The sequence below is a fragment of the Mycteria americana genome, chromosome 1, assembly GCF_035582795.1.
Source record: "Mycteria americana isolate JAX WOST 10 ecotype Jacksonville Zoo and Gardens chromosome 1, USCA_MyAme_1.0, whole genome shotgun sequence".
Classification (NCBI taxonomy): domain Eukaryota; kingdom Metazoa; phylum Chordata; class Aves; order Ciconiiformes; family Ciconiidae; genus Mycteria; species Mycteria americana.
The window spans coordinates 99,488,501-99,512,743 of NC_134365.1; the positions used below are offsets into that span (position 1 = coordinate 99,488,501).

The following is a 24,243-nucleotide window of genomic DNA, read 5'->3' on the forward strand; positions in this document are numbered from 1 at the left end:
CTACCAAAATATTAATAGCATTTGGGCACAGTCAAAGAGCTTGATAACATGTATTGACTCTGCAGCTCCACGCAGTTTTTCTGCAGCAAGGGAACCATGTAGCAGTATCTGTGACCATTAAGGAATGCAGAGTTAGACCTCAGGTAGTAGAAAGGTTGTGCTCAGAAATGTAGAGTGCGCCTGAGGCCTGGTGGCACAGTTATACAAACCACTCATGTACTGCAATTTTGCCCCCGCCACCCCCAAAGGAGGAATTGCACACTTCAAGAAGTGTTTTTATGGCCTTCTCTTCCCAGCACAAACAGGTTTTTGTGATCCTGTCTTTGTCCTGTTTTTCCGTATTCTTTTGTATCAATGTGTAGGGTATTCAAAGTTTCAACAGTTATTGTGGTCTTGTATAACTAAACATAAAAATACAAGATTAGAAAGCTAAATAGAAATTAGAAGAAAATAGAAGCAAAGGTCAAAATGCTATTGTAGGTCACATGTTTAAAACAGTCAATTTTTAAAATGGAAAAAAAACCTTCCTTAAAAAATTGAAATGGGAAAATGACTGAGTATTACCTACTCTTTTTCTTAAGAAGAGAACAAGCCAAAGTAAGATGAATCATTTATCCTGAAAGGGTCGTCATTTTCATATACATTTGGTACAAGATCAGTAAGAAAATAAAGTAGTTGCATATTTAGGCAACTTTTCTGATGGAAACTGTTTATTGCTGAAGCATTCATGTTTTATGAAGCTGCCCTAAAACAATTAGCTCTTGTTTAGCATAAGTGTTTAAACAGAATGCTTTACTAATGTGGCTGATTTTGCAGTTGTTGAATTTCCATAGGATTGAACTATTCTTGTTCTAACTTGCCCCCCCTCCCCCCCCTTAGACATGTGAAATGTTGAGGCTTTCTTCCTTTTCAGAAAATAAGTATTTGAGCCAAGATTTTTTTCAGGAGAATTGGTATCTTTGAGGGTGTTCTGTCTGAGATGTCTCAGAGAAGCCTGTTACTCAGCATGTGCTTAGCAGTGTTTTCCTGCTAGGTTACACTGAAATGGGCTACTGGTTGGGCTAAAAAATCTGGATATAAAATTCACTTTGGTCTGAATTCAGAGTTGGTGTGTGCTTGTGCAATTCCACCGAGGCTGCTGAACAGAATTTGGCTGTGTTAGTCACGGGGATTGTGGCAAAACTGTCTAGGAGCAGTGTGTGTTTAAAATATTGCTGTAACTGCATCAGTAACACTTGATCAGAAGAATGAGAGACTCTCACTCCTTTTTGTTTTTTATTTGGGGCGGAGGGGGTTTGGTCCCATCACTGCAATTAAAGCTTGCTTTTTTCCCTTTGCTTTAGAGAGTTAGTCAGATGGATCAACTTAGTGAAATAATCCCACCAACAGTCCATATTTAGATGACAGGCCAGTCTTTTTCTTGAAACAATTTTATACTCAGGAACTTCCAGAAAATCGTATCTTCACAACCAGAAGCGTTTTTGCTGGTGCTGAACCAAACTAGTGTCACTGCCAAGCAGTCTGCTTTCATGGCAGCTCCAGCCAAGCATAGAGGGAGTGCAAGGGCAGGTACACTTGTCTTAGCCCGAGCACTCCAAGTTTGTATAAGGTAAGCTACAGGGGAATATCCTTTGCAAAGTACCATACGTATTATTCACTGTCTGCAAAATAGATTCTATCACGTTCCCAGGTACTTCTCCCCCCACACCCCCAAAAGTGACAGGGGTAACTAACCATATGTGTGATTCCCCCACCTCCCATCCAAAAAGGAGCTACGCTGTTACCCAGGAGCTGTGCCCCATTACATCTAATCACTGTCAGCTGAGTTCAGTGAGAACTTTGTTACTGACTTCAGTGGAACTAAATTCTGACTTGTAAGAAAACCTTCATGAATCTCATTGAGGATTCTTTAAGGATCATCTGTATTTTACTGGTATAATGATACTGGTGATTGGTGTGAATTTTACTGTTGTACAAATGTGTGTGAAAGTATGAGCATGGATACAGTAACCTTAGAATAAAGGTACAGTATGCCACTACAACTTTTTCAGCTGCGGAGACCAAAAAAGCAGTAAAATCCCTTTCATAAGGGTGTGCTTGCATTTCTATAAGTTTGCTTTTTTGCCCTTTGAGGTATGCTGGTATATTAACTGGTGTAGAAGTGAAGCACACACACAAAAAAATTCCTTGCTAGGTATAGACTAGTATTCTAGTGCCGTAGTACTTGTTCTGATTGTGTTCTGGTATAGCTGAAACAAGACTATTTTCTAAGGTAGACAAATTAATAGAATTTGTCCTAAGTTATACTCTGATGGTGCTAGGAGTGAAGAATAGTGATCTTGGAGTGAGTTTCTAGTAAAATGTGTCCCAGACACTGAATGAACTTCTTGAAATACAGCATTGCGTATGCCCCAAGTTGTATCTAGTACAATTTACTACTTAAGCTCAAATATGTTCAGAGGGATGGGTGAAAATACATTCCAACTCTGCACTTACATTTTAGCAAGCAAATGAAAGGTTAGCACTTCCTTCTAGGATTTCGGCAAAGGGTGGAAATTGTGCTGAATGGAACAGGAAAAACAACCACTGGCTGGTGCTGCAGTTTTTACCATTAACTTGCTTCATGATCTCTGGCAGATCACTTGCTCTTTCTTTCTCTCTCTGTTTCTCCATTTACAAACTTGGGATGGTGATGACTTCTTCCTTTGTAAAGTGTTGTGCAATCTCTGGAAGAAAAACTTGGTACCGAGTAGCAGGGCAGAAGGTTGAGAAGAGTTGTGCAGATTTTTATTTTATTACCATGTGTTGGCTGTATCATAGGGTAAAGTAGCAGTTGCATTGATTGTGGTGGTGTTACAATAGTTTGGGAAAATTTTACACTGAGGCTCAGTTTTGTTTAATGTTTGTGGAGATCTAGAAAAGATGCCTGCTTCTTTCTCTAGAGAGGTGGACTTCAGGTTGACTTTTAGCATTTCATCCTACCAGAGAGTCAAAACAATTACTTTCTGAACAGGTATATAAACAGTGTCTTTAAGAGTGTGTACTGTAGAACATAGATGGTGTTGTCATTCATATGTGTTACATATTTTGTTAAACAGCAGATCATTAGGGTGTAATAACACTTTGCTCTCCTACTGTGTACTTTTACAGGCATCGACTAACTACATTTTACAAACATTTCAGAACCAGTGTTGCCACCCCTGTTTTGCAGATTGCGGCGTAGACCCAGGGATGTTCAGGTAAGACCAGATGGCTGGTGGCAGAACCAAGTACAGAACTCCTGAACTTCCTGCAAGTTTCTGCGTAACTGTTAAATTTATTACACCAGCTACCTCTTTGTTACTAAAACATCTACCCTCTGTATGTGCGTATATTACTTTTCCATATTGGTAGGTGAAAAAAATGGTAGTGAACTGTCATCGATTGACTTCAGGCTTACTGGTTAAGTATTTGTGAACTTACCAAATCTGTTAGCATCCAAGTTCAGTTCAGAATTCTTCTACTAGGTTTAAGAGCTTGTGCTGCATGATAGAAACATAACCTTGTAGGTCAGAGCTTTTGGACCTGGTGTTTTGTTCTTCCAACCCAGGGTCTCTTCTTAACTCAGTGCTGTGTGAATATTGCCCTCTGTTCTTCCTACTTCTCTGAAAGTCAGTTCTGCAAGGATGCATAAGCACATTCTGTTTGTGGTCCAAGATGTGTGAAGGTGATAGAAATGTATTTATGCTGGTTCCAGGCATGAGCTAAAATGTCCTACTGCTCAAAAGGGCTTCTTAGGCTGGGCTTGGTCTGTACTTACATATTTCAGAGTGTTCAGCTGAGCTCGCTAGCCTGAGCTTCTTGCACTAAGGATTGGCACAAGTGGTCTGGAAGGAAGTCCGCATTGTGGCAGTGTGGCGTTTTGGGGGGGCACTTCATAGTCCAGGTCCCAAGTTTAAACTTGTAGTCTCATAGTAGGTCAGTAACGAGGAAGCCTAATGACTGTCTTTTAAAGCAGATTAGATTGAGAATCTGTGGATCTTGTGCTTTCTTTTCTTAGGTCAGTACTGTTCAGAGCTGTGGACTTCTGTGCCAACCTAAGGTTTTAAGCATGTTCCACTTTCTCAGTTGGCACGCAGTTTTGAGCATACCAGAACTTGATTTCACAGAAAATTCTTAATATCTTGTTCACTTTCTGATTTCAAATCCAGCCATCTGTGTGCTGTACTGTGAAATAAAATGGTAGAAAGCTAAGATAATCGGTAAAAATTGGTAGATCCCAGGGGAGTTATCCCCCATCCTTGCTCTACAGTTCCAGCCAGCACTATCAGGCTTTTTAACTGCTGACCTTTTTTTAAATGCTGCCAAACTTGCATCTTTTGGGCTGAGTTTTTCCTGTGTTGAGTTTATCTTTAAGACAAGGGCCATGCAGGGTTTTCATCTGAGGGAGATGGGAAAGAATTACTAGAATAAAAATATTTATCTTCAAGGAAAAAAAAAACCTGAAAAACAACTTCTAAAAAAACAAACAAAATAAAAAATGGGGAAACAGGCTGTAGATCCTAAGGAGCTTGGCCTGAAGAATGCTGGTCCTGCTTGCCATCCAAAGAATTGATTTTTATTTCACAAATACAAAAGTTTTTTGTCTGGTTGGTTTTTAAGAATTGTGCTTCAGTTGTGGAGAGGACAAAGATCTTTATATACTTGATTATTTTAGGGCCCAGTCCTGCAATGCCTCTGTCATAGCAGTCTCCCTGAGCTATTGCAGTTGCAGCATTGAAGCCCTACATTGAAGCTAATCTTACAGGGACCTGATCCTGCTCTGAGACATTTTGGCACAGGTCCTTGGGCACGTGCACAGTTCTGGGTAAGCTGTTGTGGCTTGGCATCAATGAAACAATTGGTGAAGATGGATCTGATTGTGGATTCTGGTTTATGAAGCAGCGAGGCTCCTCTTGGAAATCTGATAAGGCTTGTTACATACAGCAGTTTGTAAATTCTGTAACCTGAGTGATTTCTAGAGGCATTTCTCAAGAAATAGAGAAAACTTACATTCAGAACTTTCCTCTTTTCTCCTTAAAATGTAAGGCTAAACAGTTGACAGTGAAAGGACATAATAATGGTATAGATAAAATGAAAACAGAAGGGGTAAGTGGCCCAATAGTGGGTTGTTTTGGGTTGGTTTTTTTTTTTTAATACTTCTTCCTCCAGTTAATACAAGAATAAAGTAATTAATTTATGTAACTGCTTGGAAAGTTCCCTCAACAAAAGTTTGCAAAAGTCAGATAATGTTTTTGCAGAAAAATAAATATTCCAAGAAGAAGTAAAACAAATCTTACCCTGACAGCTAAGGAGTAGTGTTTCAGATGGGAACCAGGCTGAAGCCATGCTGTGACACTTCCTTGACCTGGACCAGATGCTTCTCGCTCCTTAGAGAGCTCTCAACTTTAAGCAAAGTTAATGCTGGTCAGTTTTCAGTACTGGTGTTCAGAATGCTGTGGACAACAGCAAGAACTGAAAATCATCAGGTTCTTTTCAGTTTGCTGCTGCTTGGGAGTGCTGTTATTATCAGGTCCAAGTCAGTTATCCTCACCAAGAAGAGGACTTCTAGTCAGGGTATGAGAAGTGTGTCTATGCTGCCACTGGTTTCAAACCAGCCTGAAGAATAAGGTAGTAGCTCAACTCCCTGGTACTGCAGTTAGACTGCTATGAGCATGTAGGCAAGCAGAAGGTTAGCTCAGGGATCTTCCCATTGGATTGGTAATACTGCAGAATATAGGACTAGTAGAGAACGAAAATGGGAATAAGAGGACATGGCAGGATATGATTCACTTGCATCAAAGTGGAATTTCTTGTAGGGTCCTAGTATTTTCCTCTCATGCTTTATGGTGTTATTGAGACCTGCAGTGGGTGTTGGATCTGATCCATTCTGGTGCTAGAGCATGCTATTTCTTTGTAGCCAAGGACTGAAGGTGGCTCTTAGATATATGTCTGCAGTTACAGTGAGACTGACTTAATGTCATGGTGCTCCAGAGCAGGGAAAAGGCTGCTCAAATAGCTCGTGACGAGACTTCTATATTCCTATTACAGAGTGAGGTAAGAGTATAGTGGTACCTGGGCTGTCCTTGCAAGGTGTTGGCTGTATCTGGGGCAGGTAGGGTATGCCCTGCAGTTCTGATTCCCTGATCATCCAGCTTGAGGACTCTCTTCTGGAGCTCCCTGCCGGTTTGTCTGGGTTTCCTGTAGTGGAGACTAGGATGGGTAAGGACAACTGTGAGGAACATTTTGGTGTCTTCCAGACAGTCAGGACACAGACACAGCTCAGTCTGGGAAGGATTCTCAGTCCTGGAGCTGAGGTGTGGTCAGAGGTTGTCACGGACACCTCTGAACTTTGGCTTCTAAGTTAACTGTATGGCTACTAGGACTTTGAGAGTATAAAGGAGGAGATACGGGGCGGGGGGAGGAATATGATGGCTATCAGACACAACCCCACTTGTAAAGTTATCAGGGAAGCTTGTGAGATTCTAAAACTTTTTTACTCAAGAACACAAAATTTCTGTCCCTCGGGTATACTGTGTCAACTTGATTCATTGCCTGACATTTTGTCATTGTTTCACTCTTTAGCAAAAATGCATTCTACTTATGGATGAAAGAGGATGTTCCTGCTGTATTTCCTTTGGCTGTGGATCTGTAATTATTGTTCTTGAGTTTATTTATGAGCTACTAAGGCCATTACTAGAGATGGTCTTCTTGTGACATCAGAAAGAGCTGTTCCTATTTTGAGTCTGACAGTTTTTCCTTTACCAGAAGGAAGTTCCAAGGAGTTGTTTGCCACAGTTGGCATCAAGTACACAGCATGGTAGATCTCCATGGGGTTCAGTGAAGCAGTTGCAGGATGATGGGGGGAAGAAGTACTCCCTAACTGTTCTTGCATTTCTATGCATCTGTAACAAATAACTTAGCTCCAAGAATAGAAAGGAGCAGGTTCATTGAGGCTGTTGATCAGGTTCATGGAGTCCCATCATCCGCACTCTTCTGTGCTCTTTCATTTTTGAGATCTGGAGCACCAGAGGTTTTGCTTAAATAAAGAGAACTTCATCTCTTCTCTTGTTTGCAGCTGCTGTTGTCTTTTGCACCTCCACAAAGTAGGTGTCACGAGTTACCTGTCTGAGAGGGCAGTAGACAACATGTAAGACATGACGATGGAGATCCATGGGTCTTCGCCTGCTTGTTACTGGGTTGAAAAACTTCTTCCATTCCAGTTGTCTCATTCTTCTTCGGAGAACTTTACTCATTTATTGTCAGCCATGAATGATAGGGGTGGAGGGGGATGAGGAGAGGAAAAACATTTAAATAGAAAGTCAAATTGCAGTTAAAAAGTAATCACGTGGATTCAGGTCTTTTGGGAGAACTGGACATGTGTTATCACTATATTAAAAGTTAAGCATATGCATAATTCCTTATAAGACTGAGATTATTATTGGGTTTCAAAATTGCACCTGACTGCAAGGATTTTCAGCCTAAATTCTTATTATTTCTATGAGGAATCTATTTCAAATATGTGAAATTTACTGCTGATGACAAGTATTTGATCACAGTGTTATTTTAAACTTAGATGCATCAGCTTCCAAAACTTAGGATTCTTGACAGATATTTAAATATTTAAAACACCCTCCATAAGATTACTAAATCCAGCAGTTCAACTATATAAACAATGCTAGGAATAATGAACCAGAAAATACTCAAAATGGCATACCCTCTCCATAAATATTTCTCTCTTATTTTAATGTTCACCATGGTGAAACACAAGGAAAGTAACTCCTGAATGTTTATTTGTTTTAACTGACTAGCTTGCTGCTGAAACAAGCTTTCAGGGAAATCCATGGAGTCCCACAAGGTGGCAGGAGCTAACTGTTCTATACTAGAGCCGTGGTCTGAAGGAAAGTAAAGGTAATAAACTGATTTTGCTAGTTGCATGCATTTGAATCATGAGCAAGTTAGACCAAATTTTCAAAAACCCGCCTTGTGTAGGTGTTTCTTGGACTTCTGAATAGTTTGGGCAAATGAGTGAGATTCTGTCCTCAAGAATCTTACTTCAAAAGAGAAAGTTCAAGCATTCTTACTTTCTCAACAAAGACGACCTTCATTTTCACTTAGTGGTGGTAATTTGCTTATGTGCACCATCACTGTGAATGGAGACCAGGGATTAAGCCATGCAGGAACTTGCTGGCATGTGAGGTTCACAGTTTAACAAATTGGCAGTGAATATCTCTAACTTGCAAACTCACCTTGACATCGTGGGAATGCTGATCACTAGGTGGGATACAGCAGCCAGGGCTGAGGGACTGCGGGAGTAAAGGAATTCTCTGCTGCTTCAATGAGGCCGTAGAGATGTTTTTCTTCGGAAGCTCTGAAGAATCAAAACGGCATTAAAAGTATCCAAGTTGGGAGATTATTGGAAGTAATCAAAATAGCTCATCCTAACTAGTGAGACTGTGTTGGCTAGTATGTAGTGCATAAGGCTGAAATTTATTCTTTTCTATTCGCACTGCCCTGATCTTTCTTTAGGCTGCTGGTGTTCTTGTTTTACTTTTTCTCGCCTTTGTTTCCACTTACCTGCTGATGGTCAGCATTCTCCTGAAACATTGTGTGATCAGGATGTAAAGCACTGCAAAAGAACAAGGGGGTTAATCAAGTAAGTCTCATCAAAGGCATGATTCAAGACCTGTGGTTATATGCTCATGCTTGCTTAACCTTGCACTTTGAGTTCTAAGTCTTTCATTTTTGTAAAATCTCTCTGGCCTGCCTTGGAAGAAATCTGTGGACTTTAGGGTTTTAGTTGGTAGAAGTAACGCTGAACAAAACAGCAGTAAGATGAAGTGATTAGCCCTGATTCAGTGGACCACAAACTTGGTTTTGAGAGTTGTGAATCTCTTGATTTGTGTTAAAGAGATTTTATTTTAAATCAGTAAATGTCCATTTTTATTTTTTGAATGAGAGGACAGATCTGTGTATTAGCCAGGTGTCTTTGGGAATTTGGGCAACCCTGTTTATGTGGACAGACAATGCAATTCAGTAGGACTAAGGTGAAATTGAGAATAAGTAGCTTTCTTAACCAGTAGACAGATATTAGGAGTAAAAATAATTCAACTCTTATACGAAATTTCAGTTTCTCCCATCCTACTTAGCGTCAATTGCTTGTTATTATGCCGTAGGAAAAGAATCTAAGCATTTGTGATGGGGATGTCTGGAATAGCCATATGAGGTGAATTGAGTGAAAATTCTTCCATGCCTGTGTATGAAATAGTGTTGTTTCTTTTTCTAGCAATGGTGGAAGCAACTTAAGTTAAGAACATTTAAAATCAGTTCTGTAGTGACTTACAGACCTGTTGCACTAGCATGCTTTGTCCAGTAAAATACCTACACGTCGTTTTACTGACAGGAGTGACAGGACAAGATGTAGAGATGATCGTTTTCAGCAGCTGCCATAAAGGACTAGCATATACCATTGTCTTGCCAAAATATGGGAGCTTCAGAAGCATTTCTTTTTATACCCCTATTTGCAGGAATGTGTGAAATTTAGGAAAATCTTTGTTGTTAGGGCAGACCTGAATAATTTTAGTGGATGCAGTCAGATGGTACTTAAAATTTCAAAGTGAAAATTTTGTGATTTCCAATGGTTACACCTTTCACTTGCCTCTAATTTGAAAAGAATTCTAGTTCTTACATAAACATCCTAAAATAATGATTAGGAAAGTAAATAATTAAGCAAGGATTCAGCATTTGATGAGCACATTACTGAAATCTGTTATATGCAGTTGAAAAGGTACATGATTTATACAGTTATGTACCAATAGGATTGTACTGACTATCAGTTAGAATTTAAATTAAATTACTATCAGCTGTGAATTATTAAGCAGTTGGTGCTTACTGAGGCAAACTTAGCTATATCCATCATTAATTTTGTTTTGAAATTTTCAGTCATGCAAGTGAGAGATAGATGCCTTGTTCCCATTGCAACTCAGTGAGAAGCAACAGGTCACTTAGGTTGACTTGAAATAATGAAATCCCCCCCTCCCCCCCCCATATGTATATATGATGAAAGAAATCGATTTTAAACTTGAAGATGGGAGATCATGTATTGCCAAGGTGTCTGTGTTCACCAGTGTTCTTTAAGTGTGGTCCCTGTATGCTACAAACACGTGGACCTTGATGTGGCTCGCAGAGAGTTTGCTACCACTGCACATTCAGAATAATATAGCAAGGTAAAGTTTGATTCTTAAGTTCCTTTATTCACAAAAATTCAGTGATGGTTATAATACCAGGGGTAGAAAGAGTAATGCAAGCAACTTGCTTTAATTTGACCACGGAGTCAATACAGAAAAGGGCTCCAGAGTGTATAGTGACATGTGTCTTATTGGGCAGAGTGATAGCTTTCCAGAGAACAGTGGACACTGTGTTGTGTTTCTCAGCAGTGATAAATAAATGATCATGAGAGATTTCTGCTTTGTGATGTACTTAAAATTATTACAGTGAACTGGGAGGCCTAGTAAAGATTAGTGAATAGTTTGGCAATTGATGGCAATTGCTGTATGACTCCAAATTAATCACAGTATTACTAGGGGAAATAGAGATGGGAGGTGGAGAGGACTACCCAGGACGTGTGCCTCTCCAGTACAAATATCTTCTTCCAGGAAACCCAGGGTCTTCCCTCCATATCTGCCAAACGCTGTCTTTAATGTCTCAACTATTCTGTTGATTTTTAGTTAATTTAGGGACAATTGGAGTCGTCCCATCCACCAGATCCCCTACCGAGGTGCTGAGTGCTTTCTTTTCTCCATGACCTCCTTGAAGATTCAGGGCATCACTGGCCTCTGGTAAATGCCCAACACAGCTAAGGAGTTCAGCCAGACCAACAGGCAAATACACTGCATGTTTACTAACAAAGCTAAGAGTTTTCTGCATCGTTCCCAAGTCTGCTGTGCGGTTGGATTTGATGGATTTTGAGATCTAGAGAGTTGGCTGTGCAGTATGCAGGGTCTTAAACAAAACAATACCAACAAAAAACCTCAAAATATTCTTTATTACCAACTTTTTAGAAGCATCTTATTAAAATGAAGCATTTTAAAATCCAACCTATTGATAAAACCTGGCATAATCTCAAACCTTAAGGGTATGTCCACATTGTAGACCACTGTGTTTTATAGTTACCTGAGTGTGCTTTCAATAAGGTAGAGCAAGTATCAGAAGTGGTTTGGCAGTGATAGCATGGAGCTCTGTACATGTTAATTTAACTAGCATTGAGGAAATTAGCTCAGGCAGAGCTGTGCTGGGCTGCTGTAGTTAGAGTTCCTTTTACTCGGTTAGTTGGTTTAAATCGGGTTTCTGTGTCTAGGAGCATAGGGCTGCTGAAAGCATCTGGAATGTTTGGGGCCAGTCACTGAGAGTAGGTGCTGTATGCAATGAGAGCATGTCCTGGACATTCCTTCAAGATGCAAAGTCTGGTTAGGCTGCAGTAACAACTCTTCCTACACTAGCAAGTTGCAAATCGTGTTTATGGATTTCTTTTATAGCCCTGGATGTTGAAAACAGTGCTTTCCCTCGGGAAATTATTACTGAATTAACTTGGTATTTATTTTGATACTAAGTTTTCTTGTTGTTGAAAGTGAAAACTAGTTGGGGATAAGATCTACTTATTAGAGGGCTTGTTCTTGGGTTTTATAGGAGTGGTGGAGGCAGGGGAAGATGAGTGTATTGCCTTTGGTGCTCAGGGTAGAATTTTTGCCCTGCTCTTCTGCCTTTCCCTAAAGAAGGTGTAATTGAAACCTAGAGTCTTTGGGAATGTATGTGAAATACAGAAGTAATTCAACCCTGAGGCCAAGTTACCTGTGTTTATCTAAAGTACCTAGTGTGTACCTGTCGATTTAGTATCTATTTAGTACCCGTTGCTTAAATAGATCAAGCTGGTCTTCTAGTGACTTCAAGGAAGTCAGGTATGTCCAAATTAAAAGAAACTGTAAATGTGATGACTGACTAAGTGCTCCAATTATTGGGCCAAGCCTTGTGCTCTTATGCCAGCATAATCCTTCAAGGCCATGTTTACCATTCTACCCCATCCTCCCTCCACTCTCTTATAGAAAAAGTAAATTAAAAAAGAAAAAAAATAATAATCAATACAGCATTTAGTGTGCTGAAGATTTAAAAAAGTGTCCGTTGATGGGGAAGTATTATGTCTCTGTGGTTTGTATACTGCATTGGTCTACAAGTGATGCAGTTAAGTTCACAACCCACATCTACACCCAAGTCAGAAGATCTGTTTATAACAGTGGAATCACTTTGACAAAAACGTGAATGTTGGAGAAGATGTTGAACTTCTCCAGGCTGCTTGTTACAGCAGCCTCTTTCTCCTAGAGGAATACACTTGCCCTTTCTCAGGTCTTTTCAGCACCAAAGCTAGCAGTTGCTTTTGCTCACCTTCCTTCTCCTGGGCCATACCAGGCAGGGTCCCAGAGAGCAGCAGTGGTGTTTGGCTACGTGAGAGACACAGGGACACAACCAATGACTTCTCTAAAGTTTAACAGCACCAGCTGGAAGTTTTACTGTCTCCCATGGGCCATCATACCTTTCTGTAGCAGTGGGTCAGCTCTGCAGCCACTGCATTTTGCAGTGTGAGGTTTTCACGTAAACAGCTGTTATTGTTAACCTGCATTTAACTTAAGGAGTGCAGGACAGATGCAGGAATAGGAGAATTTGTGTTACTGGCAAGCCAGCATTGTACCCGAACAGCTCAAGTATTTGTGGCTCCCCTGCGTAGATCAAGGACATAGTTTGGATCTATAAAGCATTGCGTCCTTTGGTAACGAGCAGCCTAGTTTAAACCTTTTTCCTGTCAACTAAAACCAAAAACCCCAAAACCTGCTTGTATGTTACAGAAGGGCCAATACATTAATGCTGTTACTGTGTTTATATTTATACAGGCAGGTAGCTAACATGAAGATTGGCATCTGTGTTCCTTGCATTCATGCTGGAGTGGCAGGAAGAGACCCACCCTCTTCTGTGGTGCCCCGCAGATGTGTTTTAGACTTGAATGCAAGAAACCTGTATGATTTTCCTTGATGAAGATGTTTACTGTATTTATATGTGCATCAATCAGTACTTTACATAGTGCATTGACTTTTGGTGGCTGAACCTAGAATGTAAAAATGTTTGGGTTTGGGGGTGGTTTTTTTGGGGGGGGGGGGGGTGTCCATGTTTGAAGTAAAAAGTGAATTTTGAATGTTGGTAATCTGTTTTGTGTTCTTTTATAGTAAAGTGAAGTGTTGCATAATAGAAACTTTTTTTAGCTTTAGTGTCCCACACAAACACTGGGGAGAAAACCACAGACCAGAGAAGAAAAAGTGTCCTTTTTTTTTGATTGAGAAAAATGACTCGGTTTTAGATAGTATGTTGGCGAAACATAGAGAAACTCTTAGTTAGAAAAGACCATGTGATAGCCACTGATTCACACGTCTGGCTTTGGCGTCAGGTCTTTGGATAACAGTGAACATCATCATGAGAGATGTTACAGCAAATGCTTTGCTCTGGTGTATGAAACCCTAAGCAACACTTATTACTGGAGATGAAGTGATATGTTTTTCTTAAAGTGAGTTTGCAATTAGCCAAGGCTAATTAATGGTTTTGCAGAAGCACCTTGAGTTCAATTTGTTCGCAATCATTCAGAGGAAGTAGTTGTTGGTAAAACAAAAGAACAGCTAAAGATTAGGTGACATCCCGTAAATCCACAGGGCTGGTTGAAAATTTTATCTTATTTGCTGGATTTGCATGTGGGGTACTCTATTAACACAGCACTTTCTTGCTGGCATAACCCTCCCTCTCGTGTTTCCAGGGAGGAGTCCTCTGTCCTTGCTCACAGCTGCGATGGCCTTGGCTGGGGCCAGCCGTCCTCCTAGCAGCTCTGCTTCCCAGGGGTGGCTGTGCCAAGCCTGCCTGTTGCCAAAGTCGTGGTGTGTGCTGGTGTACCCCTGCAGCAGGACAGGCACCCCCGGGCAGGGTGGGGTGCCTGGGCACCTTATGCTGGAGGGCAAGGGTGGGAGAGGAGGCTGCAGAGGTGGGAGAGCAGCCGTAGGTTAAAACGTTGTGAAGACACTTAAAGGTCAGGCTGGGTTTGCTCTTAAGTAAAACTGAATGAAAATGATTTCCCTACTGTTTTTGCTGCCCTGCTCACTTTTCCAGAAAGGACGTTTATGGAGGAAAATATAAGGATATGCTAAGAACAGGATGGCAGCCCACCTGCAGGGACGTGACCTCTCCTCTGTGCTCGCTCCCTCTTGCTTGGTGCTGCCACAGAGACTGATCTCTCTGATCTCTTGCTGTGGCTGGCACAGCTGCTAGCTGTCCACAGATGTGGACAAAACACATTTCTTAGTCACTTGCCTGTTCTCTAAATCTTGCCCACTTTATTCCCCAACTTCTTCCCGTACCTACAGAAGCCTGTCAGATTTTTGGCTTTTAAATCTAAAAGGAATGGATCATGGATTACAGCCTAAAATGAAGCTAAACTTCAGGATTTTGGAAAATGTGATACCAGTGGGACCAAGCTCCAAAATTTGAGGTCTAGTTCTGGTGCTAAAGTCTTACATTCTACTTGATCGCTATCTTAATTAATACTCAAATAAGTGCCAAACTTGAGCTTTCTAATGTGCAAACTAATAGTGTAACCTGAAGAAAATCACAAGTGTATCCTGAGCGCAGAACTCAGGCTGCCATAGTGGTTTTCCAGCATTTTGTTAAAATAAATTAAATTTGAAAGATTTATTTTTATATATATCAAGATTTGAATTCAACAAAGTACTTGGTGAATGAGATGCGAAGCTGGAGGAAGTTCTTTTCTGAAGAAAAGATTACATTATTTGGCCCAAACACTAAAGGATTCTGTAAAAACAATTACACGTACTCTAAAGGAAATAATTCATATAAATAGTTGTGTGTAGTGGCTGTTTCTAATTGGGCTTGATGTTTTATCACAGTTAGTTTTCCATTTAGGAGGGAGGATAGGAACCATAAAATGATGCAAATTAGCGGAGTGAAATAGCTTTCTTTGTAACTGTTCTTTGAACCTCTGCATCTCTTTTAAGAATATGCTTACAAAATACTGCAGCAGTACATCTAGGAAGAAAACTGAGTTGTTTTAAAAAAAAGATATATATGTCTTTCTAATAAATTGTTTCTGATAGGAGAACTAGAAAATAGAGAAGATTATACTAATGCAGTTTTCTTTTTAAAAGTCTGTTTTGCATTTTAATCTCATGGAGAACAGCTCTCATTATTCTTAAAGCAAAAGCTGGACAAAACCCTCCTAATTTTAAGAAATTTTGAGATTGGCAATGTGGTGGGGTTTTTGTGCTACAGGTGATACATGATCTTACATTGTGAGAAGTAAACTTCTGCATCTCTGAACTTGCCAGTATCTTGTTCTGGTAATAAAGCTAAAAAGAGGGCAACAGTGTTAGGATTTTATTCCACCACATTGTATGTAGTATCTGAGTGCCTTCCACCTATAGCAGAGAAGAACTGGGATTTAACTTCTCAGGATAACAGTGTGTGTGGGAGGGATAAGAAGGGACAGCATGCTGCTTGTGGTAGGATTTTTGGCTTGGGTATTTTGCGCATTATTTGCGTATGGCATTTGTACCTGAAGTTGTTCCGACACTTGTGATGTGTGGGTGTGTGTAGGAGGTAACAGGGCAGTGGCTTTCTGGTGATGGAAATCTGCTGTTGCATGTATGCTGTTAATGTACTACGTAGGTCATAAAGCTTTTGTGTATACATGTGCGTATATGAAAATATTTGATACAACTTCTAAGAAGTGCTGAGATCTGGGAACCATTAAAATGGTGATTCTGCTGTTTCTGAATACACAGGTTGTTGATGGTGTTTTCTGGAATGTTTTATGAATTAATTTATCTGTTTAGTGTTATATTAACTGTTATTGCAGAGTTATATAAGTGCTGGACTGGGAGATTGTATCCATTTTGAGCTGAGTAGTGAGTTTGTTTAGATTTAGTGATTAATACTGTATTTATTTATGGGATTGGAATAAAATACGGAGCTTCAGTGGACATTATAATTTATTGATATTACTGCAAACTCTGTATGTATATGTGAGCGCAATTCTTTGAATTTACAGGAGGCAAGATTACAATAGTAGACTCTTATTGTAAATTTGATTGATTGGGGAATTGTTTGTATGTCTTCACTGACAGTCACTTCCAGGTTAAGTTTTGGAGTGTTTTTAATTATGCTCTCAAAACATTTGTTTGTTTCCTTGATTGTTTGCTGTTATATTTCCTTGCTGGTTAGCAGGAGAAAGCTTTCAACCATGCAAGATTCATCAGTGTTACTTTTTCCCTTTGTATCTTCTTTCACCAGGTCTTCCCCATCTTGGTCACTTTCCAAGTAACTTTAATGCTCATAAGGTACCAGAGTAACAAGCCAGGAGAAGTCATCCTGTCATGTAAGTTCAGGAGAAGATAGATGGACTGATGGAGTGAGTAAATTTGTGATGAAACTACCTCCGGGTTGGCTTGTTTCAGATAAACACAGAGACAATTTGGTGCCTAATCTCCACCTGCCTTTAATGTAGGGGATAAGAGGTCAGAAATTGTCACATATAAATGAATTTTGACAACTGTAGTTTAAGCAATACAAAAATTTCAAGTTAATGTTAAAACAGTGCAGAATAACTACTTGATTGGAAGTGCCTGGACTTTTAAGTGTATGTGAATGAGTTTAAAGCACAGGAGTGCGTACACTTGTAGGTGCTTGCTACTTTCTACTTTATGTCTTCTTTCCGAGGTAGGTTTTTATATTGTCTAGTAGCTAAAGGATGATTATACGTTAGATGATCCCTTTTCATGACCGTTTTCAAGATTTCAAAAAATTTGTATTCTCCCTGCAAGAAAAAAGATGACACAATTTAAAGTAGTGGGTTTTCAACTTTTTTTTTATTACTTTAAAAACACTAAAAAAGTGTCCTGTAGATGATATGGATGCTTGAAAAATGAATGTAAGCCTACCAACAATGGCCTAATCTTCTTAGTTACTTTTGCAGACCCATAGGAAATAACGACTGCAGTGTAAAAACTGCTGATCTAACGCTGTATCTATACTGAAGTGAGAGACCTCTGGACAGGGCAATAACACTGGCCAGCAAAGATAATGACAGAAGTCTAACTCTTTGGTAGTGTTAAGCACAAACTGTTTCGCTTTGAGAAGAATGGTTGCCTAATAATGACTTCCACAGTCCTGCCCCTGAAATCCTACAAATGGTAAACTTTGATTTTTAAAATGTACTTGTTATTTTGATGACCTCAGTCAAGGAAACTTGGGAGGGGCAAAGAAGCACAGAATAATTATTTGAAGTACAAGCAGATGCTACTCTAGTTTCTCAAGGAATTTTCTTGCGTAGAAAGTCAGGGTTAAAGAAATGGAGCTTTTTGTACTGAAAACAATGCAATACTTTAGCCGGTGTCTCTCCAACTTTTTCTTTGTATGACTTGTCATCTTAAGGATGAAGTGCTATCAATAGTAAAAGACTGAAGTGGGGCTCATAGAGCAGGGTCTTTCAGAACACTTATTAAAAAATTGTTTGCAAAATAAATAATAGCAAGTTACTTAAAAATATGTATGAGAGCATTTTAGTTTGTTACTAAGTCAAGATAGACTGAAGTTAAAGATGTGCCTTTGTTGTTGAAGATGTGCATTGGTGAAGTTAAAGATGTGCCTTAAGTGATTTTAGGCAACCTCATAAATTGGCTAATGATTTTTATTTACTAGCTAAGAATACTTTTTATAAAAGTGCTTCTGGTGTTCTCTAGGTTGCTGGAATAAATTGTCTTTGGTTGTCATGTCAAGAGTGCCAGAGATTGCTCTTCTGTATCTAATGAAATACTCTTACTGGTGTACATGTGTACTTGAACTGAAGAAGTAGAGAGGAGGAAGGAGGCTAGTACACTGTAGCAACAGCATACCTGGCCGGTATTTGTGAGAACTGAGAAGTGCCCTTTCAAAACTGAGTTATCAATTTAAATAGCAGGGGAAAACCAGTACTCAGTGCTGTAGCATCTCTCTTCTATAAAGCAGGAAGGAAACAGCTTCTCTGAAATACACAGAATAATCCTGGGATTGGAGGTGGGTTTGTGAGCTCATTTATCTCTGGTGTGGTGGACTCTCAGAGCTGTGAGTGATGCTGTACAGATGTTGGTTTTGATTTGAAGAGAAGTCCAGGCATTTATGTAACAGTAATTATATCGGAAAAGGCTTGGGAATATCTTTGCTGTTTCTCTAAAGTTGAGCTCTTACCTGTATTTTAACCTTGCCTGCTGTTGGTCCACACACCACTGCCAGCACAATATCCCATGCAGGTTTTGTGGATTCTTGGTTTTAATACTCACTAAATCTGTTCAGCTGAGTGTATAAATTGCATTCCCAGTTCCACTATAGTTCTGGCTTTAAACTATGTGTTTTCTTAGTAAGGAAGCAGCTGTATGTCACTTCAGTGCTAACAGTTTCCCCAAAAAGAACGAGTAAGTTCTCTTGAGAGTGAATCTAGAGTGTCTCAGTACATGAATGAAAAGGGATAAAGCTGCAGAACTACATGGACACTAGTGCAGAAATGGCACTGAGATTAAGGTGGATAGGATCTGGCATGTTGCTGCTCATACACTGGCTGGCCTAGCCTGCATGCTGAGATTTAGGCTGCCTTTAGTCTCCTTGTGGCTCTGCTGATGTTGCTGGAGCACCTGAAGATACTGCTGTAATGAGGCTTTGCATCCACTCGGTCGGAGCTGACTACCCCTTCAGAGTAGCTGTAGATAGGGATGTATGTCTGCATCAGTGACCTTCAACTTACAGCCTGAGGAGTTAAAGTAACTGCAGTCACCAAAGGTGGCCTGTGAACTGGGAAGGCTGAAGACGAAGGCACGGGTCCAGTCCTGTCCGCTCTTGGAAGCGAAGGCCATGAGGCTCTGCAGAGAGGTAGGGAGAGAGGTGTGATTATGTCTCCAGCTCAGTCTGGATTTGACTGCAGACTGAGTGTAGGGCATACTTTGAAACAGTGTCAAAAAGTGAAGAAGGCACAGTGAATTTCAAAGGAGTCATTAAATGCTTTGTTAAAAGCTGCTGGGTTTCATAATCTTCCGGAATGGGATCTTCCAAATGTGAGTTAAAGACATGCTACAGGTTCCTGTATTGAGCAGACAAGAGAAAATATATGAAAGAAGTGGTAAAGGTAAAACTGGTTGGCCACTTTGCTTCTCTTTTCCCTTCTCCTGTCAGTAGTAGTGTAGAAGACATCAGACAGGATTTTCAAAAGCGTAAGAACTTGGCTTAAACTGATTTGCTGTTTTGTTTTGGTCCTGTGTCCCTCTGTACCACCCAGTGCAAAACACCTGCAGGTCTTGCTGTGCAAAGATAATGAGGCAAAACATTCAGAGCTGAAAGAGAGCAAGACAAGTGTCTAAGAAGGAATACTCTGCGTGGTTATCTCCACAGTCTCATTTAGAAAAACCGTAAGTGCACAGGGATTCCCTGCTTTTGGCTGAGAGGTACGGATCAGATCCTGGCTGTATGAGTGTTAGGAAGAACCATTGACAGGCTGTTTCCCCTTACGGGTTTTAATTCTTCTTTTGAAATAACAGCTGATGGCTCCCACGGTAGTCAGTCCACCTTGGCTTGTATCTTTTCGGTGTTACCTCGACGCTTTGTTTTCCAAGCCCACGTTTATTTAGAACGTTAGGTATCACTCTGTTTTATGTGGGTTTTGCAATGCCGTCCTAATGATACAAACAAACGTCACTCCTGAGGAACTGGGGACAGCATGGCAAGCGGCAGATGTGGCCCGACTCTTGCAGAGGCCAGGAGGGCAAGCGGAGGAGTCCTGCGCTGCAGGAGCAGAACTGGCCCTCCTGAGGGGAGCCGGCTCCCGTGGCCTGCCGTCCCCCGGGATGGGGGGCCTTGCCGGGGCTAGCATGTGCCCTTGCGGGAGAAGGTTCATACAGGGCGGGAGATGCTGTTACCGAGTGCAAGCCCAGCTTGGTGCCGGTTTGAATTGCAGCCTGAAAAGCCTTGCGGTTCTTGAAGCTCTTTTCCTAAAGAATCCCCCCTCTCCTTTTTGTTAGAACTTCATCAAAGGAAGTTAGTTACGCACAAAACATGGCAGTTCGGGCTTTCAGAAGATACCGTCATCTGTTGTTGTTAACGCGCAGTAAGAGTTTCCTCCAGCTGCAAGAGCAGGAGCGTTGAATCCGTCCTGCAGGACGTGCCTTTTCAAACGGGCTCACGCGTGAAAGCGGGCTCAGCAGCGCGGCGCCCGCGGGCAGCCCTCGCCCGGGCCGGGGCGAGCGGAGGAGCGTCCGCGGGCACTTCGGGGCCGACGGCCTGGGCGGGCGGCCGCTTGCGCAGGGCTGGCTACCTGCGCGGTGAGTGCCGCTGCGCGGGGCGCGCGCCGCCGCTGACGTCGGCCCGCGCGGCGGGGGGGGCGCCCGTGTGTGTGTGGGGAGGGGGGTGTTGTCGGCGCCTGTTAGCCCTAACGCTGGTATTTCAGTAATGCGGCGGTATTTGGCCATACTGCCAAAACGGAGCTATACGCGGCGAGTCTCTGCTCCACTTTTCCTCGCTCCGTGCCTCCGCTCCGCCCCGTCCGTGCGCCCCGCGCTGCTGAGATCAGCTTCCTGCTTTTCATTTTCCTCAAGACGCTGTTACTCCTCCCCTGAAAGAGTTATTTTCATCGGTCTGGAGTTAATTTTTATGGGTGGCTGCAGGCTTTTTCTTCTGACAGGCTAAGACGCCAAGCTGGAAAAGCGGTATCATGGTGATTTTGTTCTGTTGCAGCGAAGCAGAGCTGTAGGCAGAATGGTAGACTGCTGCACCGAAAACATTTCTGTGCCAGCTCTGTGACCGTGGAAGGCGAAGGAGGTGAGTGCCGGTTTTACATCGTGTCGGTCCAGGGAGTTGTTGGAGGTGGAACCAAGAGTCACAACCTGCCCCGGCTCAGTAACAAGAAATGAGCAATTAATGTTGTTATGCTCTCTGGTTAGATGGTTTTGCTCCTACTGATACTGTAATGGAGTATACTCAGGAAATGAGGGGTTTTGCTGTAGCAAAGAACTGTAGTCAATGAAAGTTTGAAGTGTGTAAATTTGTTTTTCTTTCATTGAAAAGTGTAGACAGATATGGCACAAATATAGCCGTAAAGGACAGATGATAAATGTAAGGTTCACTCCAAACAACTTACAACAGAAAAAACACTTGGGTAGTTTCAGAACTTTTAGATTAATTTGAATAATGCCAGAAAGAGACTTTACAGTGATTTAGTAATAACTGTGGATCTAGAATAATGTGATGTATATGAGGGAATGACATGATTTTATAATGTGTGAAAATAAAATTATACACAGGGAAAAAACAAAAAGGAAGAAACCAAAATTCTTTTTACAGTTGCCGAGCATACCTCAGGATGGAAGCCAGGTTGGTTGAGAGAAAGCAGATTGTTTGGAAGAATATCTCGGTTGCAACGAACAGGCAACTTGTGTAGAAATGTGTCATCTTACACTGTTGCAATTTTTTTTAAATTTAGTTTTTTAAACGTTATTTTTCTTTATGGAGTGAAGAATGTAAATACCACAGGTTCGTTATGAACTTTTGGCTTTTTAAACAGGTGAGCATTATTCTCTGTATACCTTCTAATGGAGCTCTAAAATCATTAATCCATAACTGGTGGCAAGTTGCTACTTACTTTGTGTTGTAGTATTCTTATTTTGCTGCCTTCTTGTTACTGACTGTTAACAGTCAGACTAATGGGATGACTTTGTTCATTCTGACTGTGGTACCCTCAGTGATTTTGCAGAAGGCTCTTCATAACAAGCCACTCAAAAAGCATAGCTGTGGTGGGCCAGCTAGGTGTTAGATGCTGCCATTGCATCTACAGGGCACCACCACAGGTGTGAGCTGCTCCCCAGGTGACAGGGGACAATAGGAAGAAATCAAGGATCTTGTTCGGGATCGTGAGAGATGTGATGTGTCCCATGGTCTGAGGCCTGACCAGAATTGCTTGTGCTCTTGGTCCAGACCAGAGTGCATGCTTTGAGTAGCTGTTTTTTGTGATGCAGAGTTGAATTTATTGGTTCTGCTATAAAATGAAACAAATCTAGTCTTTGATTAGCTGTGGGAGTGGGGGATGCTTCTCTTACAGTAAAGTCCTTCAGTAGCTGTGCCGAAAGCAGTTCCAGGAAAACTTCGATTTCAAAGTTTGATGCGTTTTGATGGAAAATGAGAGGGGTATGGTAAATTAGAAACTGGGGTTTGATTTGTGGTAACATTTTTGGGTATGATTGACTTTCCTTGTTTCCTTGGTGGAAACTAGCACTGGTTCTTTCAGTTGTGGGGCAAGTAGGAGCGTATTTTCTTAAGAGTGTGTTGTATTACTGGGCCACACTTGTAATTGAACAGCTTTGTAGATAAATGTGTAAGATCAAAAGAAAAATAACAAACCACTTTTATTGCCCAGTCTGTGGCCTGTCTGTGGTAGTGGTGGAAGAGCATTGTATAGGAAGTAGTAATAAAACTTGCAGTCATGTATGGCCCTGCATCTTTTGTATTTGGTTGCAGGTGCTGGGTATACTACACTGCATGGTTTTGCCTCCATGCAATCTGTAAGTTCATTGCTGCTAAATCTACTTCTTGCTATAGAATTATGATCAAGAAATTAGCCCTGTGTTATGTCATTACTCTGAGGGATAAAACTGTGGTTAAAGACATTTTGTGTGCTGTTCATGTCAGTATGTTAGAAAGATGATGCATGCCCATTTGCCTCAGTGTGATTCTAAAGATAATTCAAATGCTAATGTTTCCACAAGAAATGTGTGAGAAACATGCTTATCCTATAGATGCAAATATATTTCCCATGTGGGCCCAAGTACCCAACTCTTATTTGCCAAAGTTACTATCTTTTTACTCGCATTCTGCCAGTAGAGAAACTCTGCAGCAGTGAGAACACAGGCCTGATGTTAACCATCAAGCCCAACAGCTGCTGGACTCTGTGCTGTTTTACTCATTTTGTGCTTATTTTCAGAATTTTCATTCTGATTGATAGGAGGCTGCTGTAAAAAATCCAACCTGTATCAGAAGAGTCAAGGGTTCCTACCAGTGGCTCTAAATTTTGTGCTTATAACTGATTTGGTAGCCTTGCTGACAGCTAGGGTCAAAGCATTTGCTACTTCTGTCAGATTTTGGCAACCTGGTCTTCTGTTAAATTGTGGAAATGTGTTAATTTATTTTGGAGTGTGCTGAAGGGGGATTGGAAGTTCTGTCTGCAAGTTGGAGCCTTCCTTGTTGGAGAGATCGCAAGGGTATTAATAAGTGCTCTCTATTTGTAGGCATGAAGAGAAGAGTGAAGGGTATGGCTCCCACACTCTTTTTTCACCTTCAGTTTACTACATGTGTAATGCTGACCCCACCTTCAACATAGATAGAAGATACAGTATGTTATTTGAACTACAGCTCCCTGACAAAGAAGTGAATAAGACTTATTTGACAGAGGTAATAGTGAAGCACTATGTTTAAATGGCAACACTGTCACTGAAACAAACAGTCCCAGCCTCGGACATTTGCATCCTACCTCATGGGGCCGTGCTGGTGTTTTTGCAGTTGTGTAATGAACTGGACTGGAGGACTGTTCATAGCTAAAATTAATGTTTTTTATTAACTTAACTTTTTCTGTCCACCAAAGATAGAACTGACCACCATTGTGTGGAATAGATATTGTGTCATGAATCAGACCGGAGAACTGAACAGCTCTGTTGCCCCAAAAAAGGGGTCCAGGAGCGTGGGGAATAGAAGCAGGACAGGGGACAGGACTGCTTTTGGCTTCAGAGCCAGCTTATGCTATCTTACTGCTTGTCAAGCTAGAGCCTTAAGGGCAGGCTAAGTAAAATGCAAGGGAAGGAGGATATATCTCCAGAAATAGACCACTATTGTCAATATTTCTTCTACTGGGGACATATATGCATCTTTTAAATGTGATTTTGCAGTCTGGATAGTTTCCAGTCCAGATAGCATCAGTTAGTTACTGATGCTGAAGATAACATGTCTTAATTGTGATGTTGCTTTTATCTTTCTCCTGTGATCCTTTTTGAAGTAGGTGCTGCCTTGCATAGCTTTCCTTCGTGTGACCCAGCATAGCATGCTACATGTCGGGCTGTTGCATGG

At 41.1% G+C, this 24,243-nt stretch overlaps 1 protein-coding gene across 18 annotated transcripts in view; it reads left to right on the top strand.

The window, feature by feature from the left end:
* Positions 1-24,243, top strand: part of BBX (BBX high mobility group box domain containing) — a 154,053-nt gene that overhangs the window by 14,764 nt on the left and 115,046 nt on the right. For 3 of the 18 annotated variants that reach the window (XM_075514854.1, XM_075514789.1, XM_075514836.1), the window contains exon 3: positions 16,408-16,492. The exons of 8 other annotated variants lie outside the window; for them this stretch is intronic. The gene's annotated coding sequence lies outside the window, so the exon portion shown is untranslated. Of the gene's footprint in view, positions 1-3,183; positions 3,240-7,829; positions 7,930-16,407; positions 16,526-20,868; positions 20,953-24,243 lie in introns of all 18 variants that reach the window. 7 more of the 18 variants (XM_075514799.1, XM_075514809.1, XM_075514821.1 and 4 more) reach the window with 7 other exon arrangements.